General features: G+C 43.5%; 1 protein-coding gene across 7 annotated transcripts in view; it reads left to right on the forward strand.

Moving 5' to 3' along the window:
• The window catches only part of LOC134355758 (A-kinase anchor protein 13-like), a 557767-nt gene that overhangs the window by 253302 nt on the left and 290633 nt on the right, over positions 1-13832 (forward strand). The gene's annotated exons all lie outside the window — the stretch shown is intronic.

Raw genomic sequence — 13832 nt, forward strand, 5'->3', positions numbered from 1 at the left:
GTTAATCTCTGCCTCACCTGGAAATAGTGCTTGGGTCCTTGGATGGTGGGGAGGGAACAAGGTGAAGGGACAGTGCCAGCATATGGTTGCACGAGGAAGTGCCATTAGAAACGGGGTGATTGGTGGGATTGGGGTGAGGAACCAAGTGTCCATTTCTCTCTGGAAGGCTCGGCATTGATGACTGGCAAGAGGTGAAATGTGCAGTAGATGTTCTCAGAGGCAGCTTTAAAGGGGTGATCTGGACAACCCGGAGATGGGCAGACAGAACACTCAAGAGCTCCATTCGCGATGTGCATGTTTGGTGGAGTTTGTGAATAAGGGATATTGTCGGAATTATGTGGAAGATTATTTTTAATGGACAGACTACCCCTTTGTCTCATTCTGTTCTCTGGCAGTTTCGAAGATTTTTTTTAAAACAAAATTGACAGTGCTGTAGTTTTCTTCCCCATTTCTTGGCCAGACAGCTTGTGCTTCTGCTCAATTCATTTTAGGTTATAAATAAGCAGTTATCTTTGCCTCAATTAAAAGTTGCCACACAGCTTGAGAAAAGATGGAAGACCAGCCAAACACTGGTTTGCTTTGAAAAGAGCAGAATTCAGATGTAGATTGATTATGCTAAACCTGTACCAAACCATGTATGTGCCATACTTGGAGAACTTGGCAGCGTTGTTTACCATATAAAGAGTTTTGGGTACTACAAGGGGTGCAAGAATGATATACAAGGGTAATAAGACATATGATATCAGAGCAGAATTAGGCCATTTGGCCCATTGAGTTTGCTCCACCATTCTATCATGACTGATTTATTATACTTCTCAACCCCATTCTCCTGCTTTCTCCTCATAATTTTTGACACCCTTACTCATCCAGAACCTATCCATCGTAGATATACCCAATGACTTGGCCTCCACAGCCGCCCATGGCAGTGAATTCCATGGATTCACTACCCTCTGGCTAAAGAAGTTCCTCCTCATCTCTGTTCTAAAGGGGTGTCCTCTATTCTGAGGCTTTGCCCTCTGGTCCTAGACTCCCCAGTATAGGAAGCATCCTCTCCATGTTTGTTCTATCTGGCCTCTATTCCATTCAGTAGACTTCAATTAATTCTCTTCTCATTATTCTAAACTCCAGTGAGTATTGGCCCAGAACCATCAAGCTGTCCCCATAAGTTAACTCTTTCATTCCCAAGATCATTCTCATGAACATCCTCCTCTGCCAGCACCACCTTTCTTCAATGAGAGTTGAATAGTTCACAACACTCCAAGTGATAGTCAAAGAATATTCAGAACAAACTTTACCTTGAGAAGGGGAACTTGGTATAGCAATTTACCTCCAGCACCTTCAACTGGAGGCCACCACCAAAAGTATCTTTCCCTCCACCCCCATTGTCTGCTTTCCGCACGGGCTGCTCCCTACACAACTCCCTTGTCTATTTGTCCCTACCCACTGATCTCCCTCCTAGGACTTATCCTTGTAAGAGGAACAAGTGCTACACCTGCCCCTACACTTCTTCCCTCTCTACCATTCAGAGCCCCAAACAGTCCTTCCAGGTGAAGCAACACTTCACCTGTGAGTCTGCTGGGGTCATACCCTGTGTTCAATGCTCACGGTGTAGCCTTTTGTATATCGGTAAGACCCGACGTAGGTTGGGAGACCACTTCGCCAAGCATCTACACTTCGTCTGCCAGAGCAAGCGGGATCTCCTAGTGGCCACCCATTTTAATTCTACTTTCCATTCCCATTCCATTATGTCCATCCATGGCCTCCTTCATTGTCAGGATAAGGTCACACTTAGGTTAGAGGAACAACACCTTATATTTGGTTTGGGTAGCTTCCAACCTGATGGTGTGAACTTCGATTTCTCAAACTTCCAGTAATGCCCCCCTGCCCTCCCCCCTTCACCATCTCCCATCCCCTTGTCCCTCTTTCATGTTATCTCCTTGCCCACCCATTGCCTCCCTCTGGTGCTCCTTCCCCCTCCCCCTCTTTTTCTTTCTTCCATGGTCTTCTGTCTCTTTCACCAATCAACTTCCTAGCTCTTAGTTTCATCCCTCTCCCTCCAAGTTTCATCTATTGCCTGGTATTTCTCTCTCCGCTCCTCCCACCTTTCAAATCTACTCAGCTTTTTTGCTCCAGTCCTGTCGAAGGGTTTCGGCCTGAAACATTGGCTGTACTTTTTTCCATAGATGCTGCCTGGCCTGCTGAGTTCCTACAGCATTTTGTGTGTGTTGCTCAGATTTCCAGCATCTGCAGATTGTCTCTTGTTTGTGATAGCAGAATAGTTGGTGAGCTCGGTTGATGTGGTTATTTCACCAGTAATTAATGCTGGCATACTTGATTTGAATAGTGCTTAATGTGCTATGAGTTTCTAGTTAATACAGACCACTTGCTACTGATTATTTCATCTTGTGGAGGCATATTTTTTCAATATCTGTCGTTCGTCACTGATATTACTGAGATTAAAACTCAGATTTATTTAATTTCTCTAATTTAAACCCCCTCGATGTCATGGTAGGACTTGAACTCTGGCTGCTCATGTAGTATGTTGACTATCGTTCCAGTGTACCCCAAAATTTCCACTCAGAACCTCTGAAATGAATGGTGTATGAGGCGCTTGATCTGAGATAAGGCAGTGTACGCTCCAGAGAATCTGCAAAGAGTCCTTTATAATGACTCGGCATGCAACCCAGTCTACACAAGCTAAACCAATGGTGAACTGGCTTAACCAGTTGTACCATTGAAGACCGGCTTTAAATGTCTCATTTTAAGTGTATCCAAGCACAGCAATTTTCCTTCTCATTGTGAATCCAAAAGAGACAACATTATAATAGGAACGCTTGGTGGCGGGGGGGAGGTGGGGGTGGTGGTCTGTTGAGATCACTTTCAAGGACTCTTCATCTTATGTTCTCAATGTTTATTGGTTATTTATTTATTGTCATTGAACTTTGATAAGAGATCCAAGATTTCCAGAAATGGGCCAGTGTGGGAATGGATATTGAAAAGGTCTTCAAGGTGTGGGAGATAGAGAGGAGGAAAGCCGATATGAAAGCTGTTGGTGAATTTAGGCAGCTTTGTATTGTCAGTAGGTAGGCCATGTTGGATTTTAGGCAATTGGCAGCTGTTCTAACATTCCACAACTGGGCTAATGCAAGAAGTCAACAACAGGGCTAAAATCCAAAATATTCAAGTTACATCCCTGTTCCCGTGAGTATAAAGGTATTTTCCTCAGTAACTTGATTGCACCTAAATCTATTTGCATCTTTGAAAACAACCACAAACAGCAATCACTGAAATGATTATTTTCGCAAATCTAGTTAATGAATAACAACAAGGTACCTATTAAATATTGTAGAGTCCCACCCAAGTTTGGTAACGTTTGAATTTGTTGAGACTTATCAACAAAGAGCTTTGCAAGGCTTTGAGCTCAGGGAGCAATGTCTGAAGAGGAGATGATAAACTCATCGCTGGCCTATTTTCTCAGATGCTTGAACTTAGGTTCACTGTTTAGGCATTTAAGAGACTTGCAATGTTCTTCTGCCTGGTTCATTTCCTCAGGTGTAATGGTTAAAGAGGTCATAAACATGTTCCCTCTAAGGTGTGCACATATGTGTGCGCACACATCTTTTGCTACTATCGCACAAAGGAATTTAAGCTGTGCACAAAAGGTTGTCACCTCTACCTCGTTGGCATGTTAAGTATATTTCACGTTTCCTTTTCCGGTTTCTGTTGCGGACGGGATTGACAAAGGAGAGTTTGCGATGCACACAAAATGCTGGTGGGACGTAGCAGGCCAGACTGCATCCATAAAAAGAAGCACACTCGACGTGTCAGGCTGAGACCCTTCGTCAACAATGTTATAGTTGAGCCGATCTCTGGTATCTTGAGTTTAAACCTTGTAATCTGACACTGGTGTATGTCCTGCCGCCTGGAGGTTAGACCAATGATGTCATTCAGTGCTTCACCAAGATCTAGCGTTACTTCCCAAATGATTCCATGGAACTGATTCAATTTATTTTGATTTTGTAATACTTTCTTTTTGTTTTTGCTTTCCTCTTTCTCTTCCAGTGACGTGACACTTTTATGAACACCCCTATAGTCGCCTGAAACCCCACACCACCCGAAACCTCTAACATTTTGGCGATTTGCACATTTGATATTCTGATATTTTGATAATGACTGTAGATTGAAAGAAAACAATTGTGCACTTGTGAGTGATGTAGGGGCTTTTTATTCTGTCCTGGTTGCACAATGCATTTGGAGGGAGGATCTTTCCTGATAATGGCTTGAGTTTTTGTTTGGGGTTCTTAAGAATGTAATCAGTCCCACTGTGAGTTGTTCAGCAGGTACACAGTTTGAATTTGAAAATAACTTTAAAATGTAAACATGAGTTCCTGCAGATGCTGGAAATCCAGAGAACATACACAAAATGCAGCAGGAACTCAGCAGGTCAGGCAGTACTGATGGAGAGGAATAAGCTGTCTACATTTCAGGCAGAGATCCTTCAATCAAGACTGCTTTGCAGAACAGAGTCATAAAATAATGCAGCAGAGAAACAGGCCCTTCAGCCCATATAGTCTGTTTCAAACCATTAATCTAGTTAGTTCCATCAACCTGCACCGGGTGATCTCTTCCATCCATGTACCTGTCCAAATTTCTCTTAAATGTTGAAATCAAACCTGCATCCCCAACTTGCGCTTGCATTCTCACCGCCCCTTGAGAGAAGTTCCCACTTATGTTCCACTTAAACATTTCACCTTTCACTCGTCCATCGAACTTGCAGCTCCTCCCATGGAGGGTCAGACACCCTGAGCCAATAGACTGGTCCTGGACTTATTTTCCATCTGGCATAGTTTGCATTTATTGTTTGATTGTTTGTGGTTTTTGTATTGCTATATTTATGCTCTATTCTTGGTTGGTGCGGCTGTAATGAAACCCAATCTCCCTCAGGATCAATAAAGTATATCCATCTATCTATCTATCCTATGACCTCTAGTTCTAGTCTCACCCAACCACAGTGGAAAAAGCCTGCTTCCATTTCCCCTATCTATATCTCCCATAATTTTGTATACCTCTATCAAATCTCGCCTCAGTCTTCTGCGTTCTAGGAAATAAAGTCCTAACCTGTTTGACCTTTCCCTATGACTCAGGTTATCAAGTCCCAGCAACAGTGTTGTAAATTTTTTCTCTGCACTCTTTCAATCTTATTTACATCTTTCCTATGGGAAGATGGCAATACTCTAAATTAGACCTCACCCATGTCATATACAATTTCAACATAACATCCCATCTCCTGTACTCAGTAACACACAGAAAATGTTGGAGGAACTCAGCAGGCCAGGCAGCATCTATGGAAAAGAGTATTCAGTATATTGCTTTGAGAAAGCCAACGTGCCAAAACTTTCTTTACAACCCATTCTACCTGTGAGGCTACTTAGAAGGAACTATTTATTTGTATCCCAAGATCCCTCTGCTCTACCGCACCCCTCCCACATCTGCTGTTTGACCCACTTGAGTTCCTCCACCAGATTGTTTGTTGCTCCTGATTCCAACATCTGCAGTCTCTTGTGTCTCTCGAGCAATTAAAGATAATTAATAGTCTGCATAGGTCCTAGCTGAATAAAAAATCAAAATAAGGTACATTTAAACCACAGGGGCACCATGGTAGCATAGTGGTTAGCTCAATGTTTCACAGCACAGGTGACCCAGGTTCAATTCCTGCCACTGCCTGTAAAGAGTTTGTACGTTCTCCCCTTGGCCACATGGGTTTCCTCCGGGTGCTCCAGTTTCTTACCGCAGTCCAAAGAGATACCAGTTGTTAGGTTAATTGGTCATTGTAAATTGTCCTGTGATTAAATTGGGTGGGTGGCATAGCTCAAAGGGCCAGAAAGGCCTATTCCATGCTGTATCTCAATGAAATTAAAAAAAAATCACTTCATAGTCAATCAAAGAACTTTTATACCATGTTAATGCCACATGATCCCAAAATTAGAAACCTGATTGTGAACCTTGTCATTGACTGAGGGATAAATATTGGTCATAGCCTCTCTTCTTCTGCATAATTAGGTCCATGGATCCCACTATTTGTACCTGAGACTTAAGTTTTCTGTTTTATTTGAAAGCCATCACTTCAAATAATGCAGCATTCCCTCATTGCAAAGGACCATCAGCCTGTAGCTTTGCCTGTAACGTAAAGATTTTTACTCATGTAAGTGAAGGATGTAAAAAATAAAGACAATTCAATTTAATTCAATTGGATTCTTTGGGCTAAGATGTGTTGATAAAGTCACAATACTTTCTCCGCATTAAGAGTAGGATAGCAGAGCGACTGCCATAGGCAATACCGATTCAGAGAAATTTGAAAAGCTGGGGCGATAATACTTTGTTTTGACCGTTTGATTGTGCTGGCACTTGCCAGTAATTGGTCATTCATCTGTGGTAATCGGTAGGCCCAACCAACATTTGGATTGCGTTTTCTATTTCAATCCTTGCTCCTCAGCTTTGCTACAAGCAGCAACAACAGAACTAGACAACTATACCTTTCCACAGAACATCCATGATTTGCAAAGTACAGAGGACATTTGTTGCTGAGGATGGAAACAGGGAGAAAGACAGACTAGAGAAATAAAAGTGGCACCAATGATTTTGGAGACATATTCATCGCCTACAGGGATATGAGCAATCACATCCTTGCACAGGATCCACTGGGAAGATGATTGTTTTGAAACTTACCAATGAATAATTTGAAGTCTTCAGAAAAGGAGCACATGGGTAGATGAGTGTGGATTTAGTTGGAGAGAGATTTGAGGGATTCTGGGGCGAGAAAACTTGTATTAATAAAGAGCTGGAGGCTTTTCAGCTGATCAGCTCTATGGAAGAAATCCCATTAGCTCCTACCTCACCATGGACTCTTCACACATTCATTTTCTCACAAATGCTCATCAGATTTCTTTAGATTCTTCTTGCCTCTGACAAACACTTGGGTAATTTACAACAGCCAATTAATTTACTCTCAGAAACTGAAAAATAATACCTATGTGGTCAAAGGGAGAACACGCAAGCTCTGCCCTGACAAGAACCCAAGATCAGGGTCATTCTGTGGCCCTTGATGGGATTCCTACCAACACTTTGTACGTACCCGAGGTTCTGCTTTATGGGTGTTCAATGATGCAATGATCTTTGATGCTGAATTCTACACGTGACAAAAAAAAGAGTACAAATTGGCCAGGGGAGCTCAGAGAGTCAGGCAGGGAAGTGGACAGTCAACATTTCCCATTGAGATCGTTCATCTGGTCTCATCCATTTCCCTCCACAGTTGCTGCTTGACCCAGTGCAGTTTGCTCCAGATTCCAGCACCTGCAGACTCTTATCTGAATGCACTGCCAGGGGTGGTGGTACAGGCAGATACACTGGCGGGGCGGGGGTGCAGCAATTACAAATCTCTGAGATAGGCACATGTGTGAGAGAAAAATGGAGGCCTATGTCGGAGGGAAGAGCTAAATTGATCTTAGAGTAGGTTAAGAGGTTGTAGGCTGAAAAGCCTATACTGTGCCGTTCCATGTTTATGCCTCCATTTTACAAGTGAAGTAGTTACTGTACACATTCTCTCTCGTTACATAATTAACTAAGGTACTGAGTGAATTAAGCTGCTATTTAACTCCTGGTGCCCGCCGGTCTGCTCAGTAGAGGCCCTGTATTTGGAGGGTGGAGGGCCCAATTGGAAAGTAGCAAATCCTGAGCTTGTTTCCTGCACTACACGTTTCGATAGAATTTGTTATTCTTTGTATTTCTGTTTGTTTTAAAATTTCTACCAATGGCTTTTGAAAATAGCATCTCAGACATCCCACCCTGCAAAAACTCATTTCAGGGTGGTAGCACCATCAGTTTGCGGGAGACTCCCGGAACTTCCGGGAGAGGTGGGGTGTCTGCAATAGAGTAGCTCCTTAGCAGCCAGCCAGCTAGTTTAAATAATGTTAGCTATGCTAATGAATGAATGACACTTGTTAAACTCACCTCAGCATGTCTTTTACAGTCTTAACCCACCATGGGCAATAGAAAAGTCACTGTTGCAAACAGTGCAGCGAGCAACACTGTCATTATTTTTGACCCCTATTAGATTAGGCAGGGGTACACTTTAGGGTAGTCTGGGGTGACGTATGTTTTATATTTTCTTTTTTTGGAACACTCTGCCACGGAGCGAGCGCGCGTTCTCTCTCTCTCTCTCTCTCTCTCTCTCACTCTCTCACTCTCTCACTCTCTCACTCTCTCACTCTCTCACTCTCTCACTCTCTCACTCTCTCACTCTCTCTCTCACTCTCTCACTCTCTCTCTCTCGTTCGCTCTCAAAAAAAAATTGATTTCCGGGATATTGTATATAATTTGCGGGCATCAGGGAGCCACTACTTATATGCTGGAGACTCCCGGGAGAGGTGGGATGTCTGGCATCTTCAGCTCTCCAGTTCCCTTAGTTATGTGTTGTAAACGTTTCAGCCAGAATTTTATCATGCATGCTCTTTGTGGAGTTTGGAGGGGCTTCTACACAGGATCGTAAAAAGCCTCATAAGGTTGTAAACTCAGCCAGCTCCATCATGGACACTAGCCTCCCCAGCAGTGAGGAACTTTCGAAAGGCAATGCCTTAAAAAGGCAACATCCATCAATAAGGACTGCCATCGCAAAGGACATGCCCTCTTCTCATTGCTACCATCAACGAAGAAATACAAGAGCCTGAAAGCACTCACTCTGCATTTCAGGCATAGTCCCCTTCTGCCATCAGATTTCTGAGTGGACATTGAAACAATGAACACTACCATGCTACTTTTTTCTTTGTTTTTTTTTCTCTCTTTTTCATTACTCCTAGTCCCATTTGCCTGCGTTTCACCTATATCCCTCTAAATCCTACCTACGTATGCAACCACCATATTCCTTTTAAACGTTGTAATCATACACACTAATTGTACCCGGTTGTTATGCATGGCTCCTATTTTTTTTGCTTAGTTTGGCTTCTTAGAAAAATGGCTAGAAATAGAATTAGTAAAAGTGTAGTGAAGTTGGAAAAAGGAGCAACTTAGACAGGTGGAGTTGCTTGCTTGTGTGTTCATGTTTGCCAAACTAGTATTGCTATGTGATTTGTTTCACCTTGTGTTCGATCATTGTCTGTGAACGATCAGTGTTCATGGTGTATGAGACCTTTGAATACATGAGTAATCAGAGATATGGGCTGGAGTAGATAAGGCAGGGTGGATGTATGATTAACCGGATGGCCAGAGTGCACTACTTGGTGCATCCCGCAATGGTTTAACTACTCACTTGGATTATTAATCTGGAGATCACCATGATGCAAGTGATCATGATCTCATGACTATTCTTGACAAATATTTTTTACAGAAGTGGTTTGCTGTTGCCTTCCTCTGGGCAGTGTCTTTACAAGACGGGTGACCCCAGCCATTATCGATACTTTTCAAAGATTGCACAGTGTCAGTGATATATACCACTAGTGTCTATACACCATGATGACTATGGAACTGCTGGATTGGCATAAATACACACTCGATTATCAAGTGTCCTAGTGGGAAGGAAACTTTGCATCTCCCCCACCAGACTGGCAAATGTGGCTTCTGAGCCACGGTGGTGGTTAACCCTCACCTGCCTGCGGTGAAGATTTCGCAAGTCACTCATCTGGGAGGACAATGGGCTGTTCCCAAAAACCTTTTCAGTTCAGCAGGATTTGGTGAGGGAGTAGCCGGGGAATCAGTGGCCATAACAGTCAATGCAATTGTATGTTCACATTTCCATGGAAAATAGGGGAAATCATTGATGGGTAGCTTAATCAGCAGGAGGCTGCCTGAAATAATGCTTTGTCTTAGAAGTGCAGAGAATAATTGAGCTTGGATCTCTATTCATAGGGCGTCCTGAAAGAGGAAGTTTATTTACAGTGTCCTGTATGCCAAATCAATAAATATGGGGAGAATGAGTGCATTTCCTGAACATTAGACTCTTTAGACATAACACAAAGCTGAAAATGTTGAGAAGGCAGAGCAGCTCCGCGATCATCTTGCGGGGAACAGGCATGGTAATGTTTAATTGTAACTCAATTACTTAGTGACTTCCGACTGATCTGACCCTTTGAGGCCATTTTTAGACGTATGCCGGATTCAGCTTCTGCAGTTAAAATTAGAATTTTCTGGTGCTGTTGCATCCATAAAAGATGGAGAATAATCCTTTCAAATCTAGGTTGCTGAATTTCCTTTACACTCGGTGCATTGCCATGGCAGAGAGGAAGCTTTGATTTTAATTTCACTATCTCACTGGAATTTTATGTACTTTTGAATGTTTCTGTATGTCTTTCTATCTGTCTGTCCGACCCCATTCTGAACCTTGCATCTGTGTGTGTGTTGCTGTCCTGCCTCGCTGCCTTTGTGTGTCTGTTGGACCCTGTGTGGGTGGGTGTGTCAGTCAGTCTGTCTATTGGTTGCCTGCCTGCCTGCCAACCTATGTGCCTCTATGTATCTGTCAGACCCTGTGTGTGTATGTGTGCCTGTCTGTCTGTCTATTGGACCCTTTCCGTCTCTGTTATCTGTCACTCCTTGTCACTCTTCCTCTGTCACTCTCTGTCTCTCTCATTGTATATCTCTCTCTCTCTTGCTGTCTGTCTGCCTCTCTCTCTGTCTTATGTCACTCTGTGTGTGTCTGTGTGTCTCTCTCTCTCTCTCACATTGTCTCACTCTTTGTCTCTCTCTGTCCGTCTGTCTCCCTGTCTCTCTCTGTCCATCTGTCTCCCTGTCTCTGTCTGTCCGTCTGTCTCCCTGTCTCTGTCTGTCTATCAGTGTCTCTGACTCCTGCGGTTGAGGAATCACCAATAACAAGTGTTTTCCTACTAAGCCACCTGGTGGCCATGCAGAGTTACACAATCACTAACATCCTGATGTCAAGTTTTCACCCAAAATGTCGCCAACTTCATTACTCGCACTGCTGCTACTCATCCTGCTGCGTTCCTCCAGCAGACTGTGTGTTGCAATAAAATCCTTCAACGTAATCCTCATTTTAGCAATGTAAAATAACCCCTTAATTACCTTTCTACTATAGCACTGTATTGGAGAGGGATATGAATCTCCCAAGATCATCTTTCTGTTAAAACTTAAATGATCACATGTGATGGAGGAGCACTATCTCAGTAAATAGTTTTCATTAAGATAATCTCTTCAAACCACATTGCTTTTTGCATGTTAATCTGCTTTCCTTTTGGGATAATGCGACTCTCTGGTTTCATGTAATTGCTGTGAGCACCCAGGAGCTGGGCTGCCTACCAGGATTTGACTAAATCTGGTTAGTTTTCTCAGTTTTTCACTGTGGCAGTGGGGAGTTAGTTCCTTGGACTTGCTTATTTCTCTGCAAGTCCTCCATTTCTTCATAGCCAAGGCTGTTTTGTTCTGCTCGGAATTTTAGCAAGTGTGACAAAGGTGTGGCATTACCCCTGTCTTAAACGTAGACTGTAGAACACTAGAGCAGAGTGCAGACCCTTCAGCCCAAAGTATGGTGCTGACCCTTTAACCTACTCTAAGATGAATCTAACAATTCCCTTCTACATAACCCTCCATTCTTCTATCATCCATGTGCCTTTCCAAGACCTTCTCAATGTATCTGGCTCTATCCCCACCTCTGGCAGGGCACTATACACACCCATCATTTTCTGTGTAAAAAAAAATATCTCTGGCACACCCCAAACTTTTCTTCAATCACCTTAAAATTATGCCTTCTCGTGGTAGGCATTTCCACTCTGGGTAAAGTCTGTAGCTATCCACTCGAGCTTTCTCTTATCAGCTTGTACACCTCTATCAAGTCACCCCTCATCCTGTTTCACTCCAGAAAGAAGACCCCTCGCTTGCTCAACGTACCTTCATAAGACATGCTCTCGAACCCAGGTAACATCTTGGCAAATCTCCTCTGCACTCATGGTCAGGATTCTTCGGTTCAGCTATTTTTCTCCGACTCTCCCTTTCTTCCTCCACACTTTTGATATGTAAACTTTGACGATAGAGGGGCAGGCACAAGTGTGCTGTGGAGGCTTGTGATCGGTATGTGACAAAGCGTTGATCAAATACTGCTGTCATTGGAGAGGGTCCAGAGGAGATTCATGGGAATGAAAGAGTTAACATTTGAGGAGCGTTTGATAGCTCTGGTCCTGTACTCACTGGAGATAGAGAAGAATGTGGGGCATGGGACCTCATTGAAACTTATTGAATATTGTGAGGCCTTAACAGAGTGGACATGGAGAGGATGTTTTGCGAAGTGGTGGAGTCTAGGACCAGAAGGCACAGCCTTAGAACAGAAATGAGGAGGAATTGCTATAGCCGGAGAATGGTGAATCTGCAGAATTCATTGCTACAGATGGCTGCGAAGGCCAAGTTACTGGGTATATTTAAACCAGTGGTTGATAGGTTCTTGATTAGTAAAAGTCATCAAAGGTTATAGGGAGAAGGTAGGAGATTGGGTTTGAGAGGGGTAATAAATCAGTTCTTATAGAGCAGATTCAATGGAATGAATGTCAATGCTCCCTGTGTTTTATGGTCATGTTGTGCAGTAACCCAAGAAATGTCAATTCAGCTGATGCAAAGAGCAACAAAAGGCAGAAGGTCACATTTACTGTTGACTCTCAGAAATGCTTCACTCTCTGTATTAGGGCTGTAATCTTTTTACATCTGTCAGACCAGTTGGCAACATGCTTGACTGGAAAATCCCAGCTGATTTGTAATAAACTGCTTAATGAGTTGGGAAATTGGTTTTGGAAGTTGTTTGTCTACAAAGCTACTGTGACTTTACTTCCAAAATAACCAACTGGCCGCGAATTGCTTTTGGACATCCTGTACTGAAGATGAACATTTGTTCTTTCCATTTGTTGTGACAGAACGGCCCCTGGTGAAGGGATATGTTTGTGAGTTGGTGTGGGTTAAGCTGTGGTGCCTTGATAGCTCTTATTCAGTTTGCACCGTCGTTTGATCTGAAATATTTATGTTTTAAATCCCAAATCTGAAACAAAGATACAGTGATGCAGGCACTCAGCAAGGTAGCACAATAAGTTAGTGGAGCAGACTTGATGGACTGAATGGCCTAATTCTTCTCCTGTCTCTTATATGGTGCTGCTGCTAGAGCTGCTGCCTCACAATGCCAGGGATCCAGGGTCATTCCTGGCCTCCAAGGTCAGGGTCAGAGATTCAGGGTCATTCCTGGCCTCCATGGTCAGGGGCAGAGATCACAATGATCCAGAGATCCAGGGTCATTTCTGGCCTCCAGTGCTGTCCATGTGGAGTTTGTATGTTCTCCTTGTGACCATGCTGGATTCTGCTGGGATTGTTTTGGTTTCCTCCTGCATCCCAAAGATGTGTGGATTGGTGGGTGAGTACGTTGAGCCATGCCGCTCGGCAATCCTCTGATTTAATCCTGGCCTAGTCACGAGACAGCTTATAATGACCAATTACCCTACCCAACTGGTACATCTTCGGACCATGGATGGAAACTGGAGCACCCAGATAAAACCGGTGCTGTCACGGGGAGAGCATACAAACTCCTTACAAGCAGCAGTGGGAATTGAACCTGGGCCACCCGTACGGTAAAGCGTTCTGCTAACCACTACGCCACCGTGCCGCCCTCAGTTGGGGAAGTAAAGTAGGATCAAATGGGAGGCTGGTGATTGACACAGACTCGGTGGCTGAAGCATCTATTTCCGAACTGAGTCTCCAGGTGACACTAAATCAGTCAGCGCCTGTGGATAGGGAAATGGAGTTGGCATTTTGGGTCCCTGATCCATCCTTGTTCAAACAGCCGACCTGAAGAGTATTTCAGA

This window comes from Mobula hypostoma, chromosome 13 (genome assembly GCF_963921235.1).
Source record: "Mobula hypostoma chromosome 13, sMobHyp1.1, whole genome shotgun sequence".
Taxonomy (NCBI): Eukaryota; Metazoa; Chordata; class Chondrichthyes; order Myliobatiformes; family Myliobatidae; genus Mobula; species Mobula hypostoma.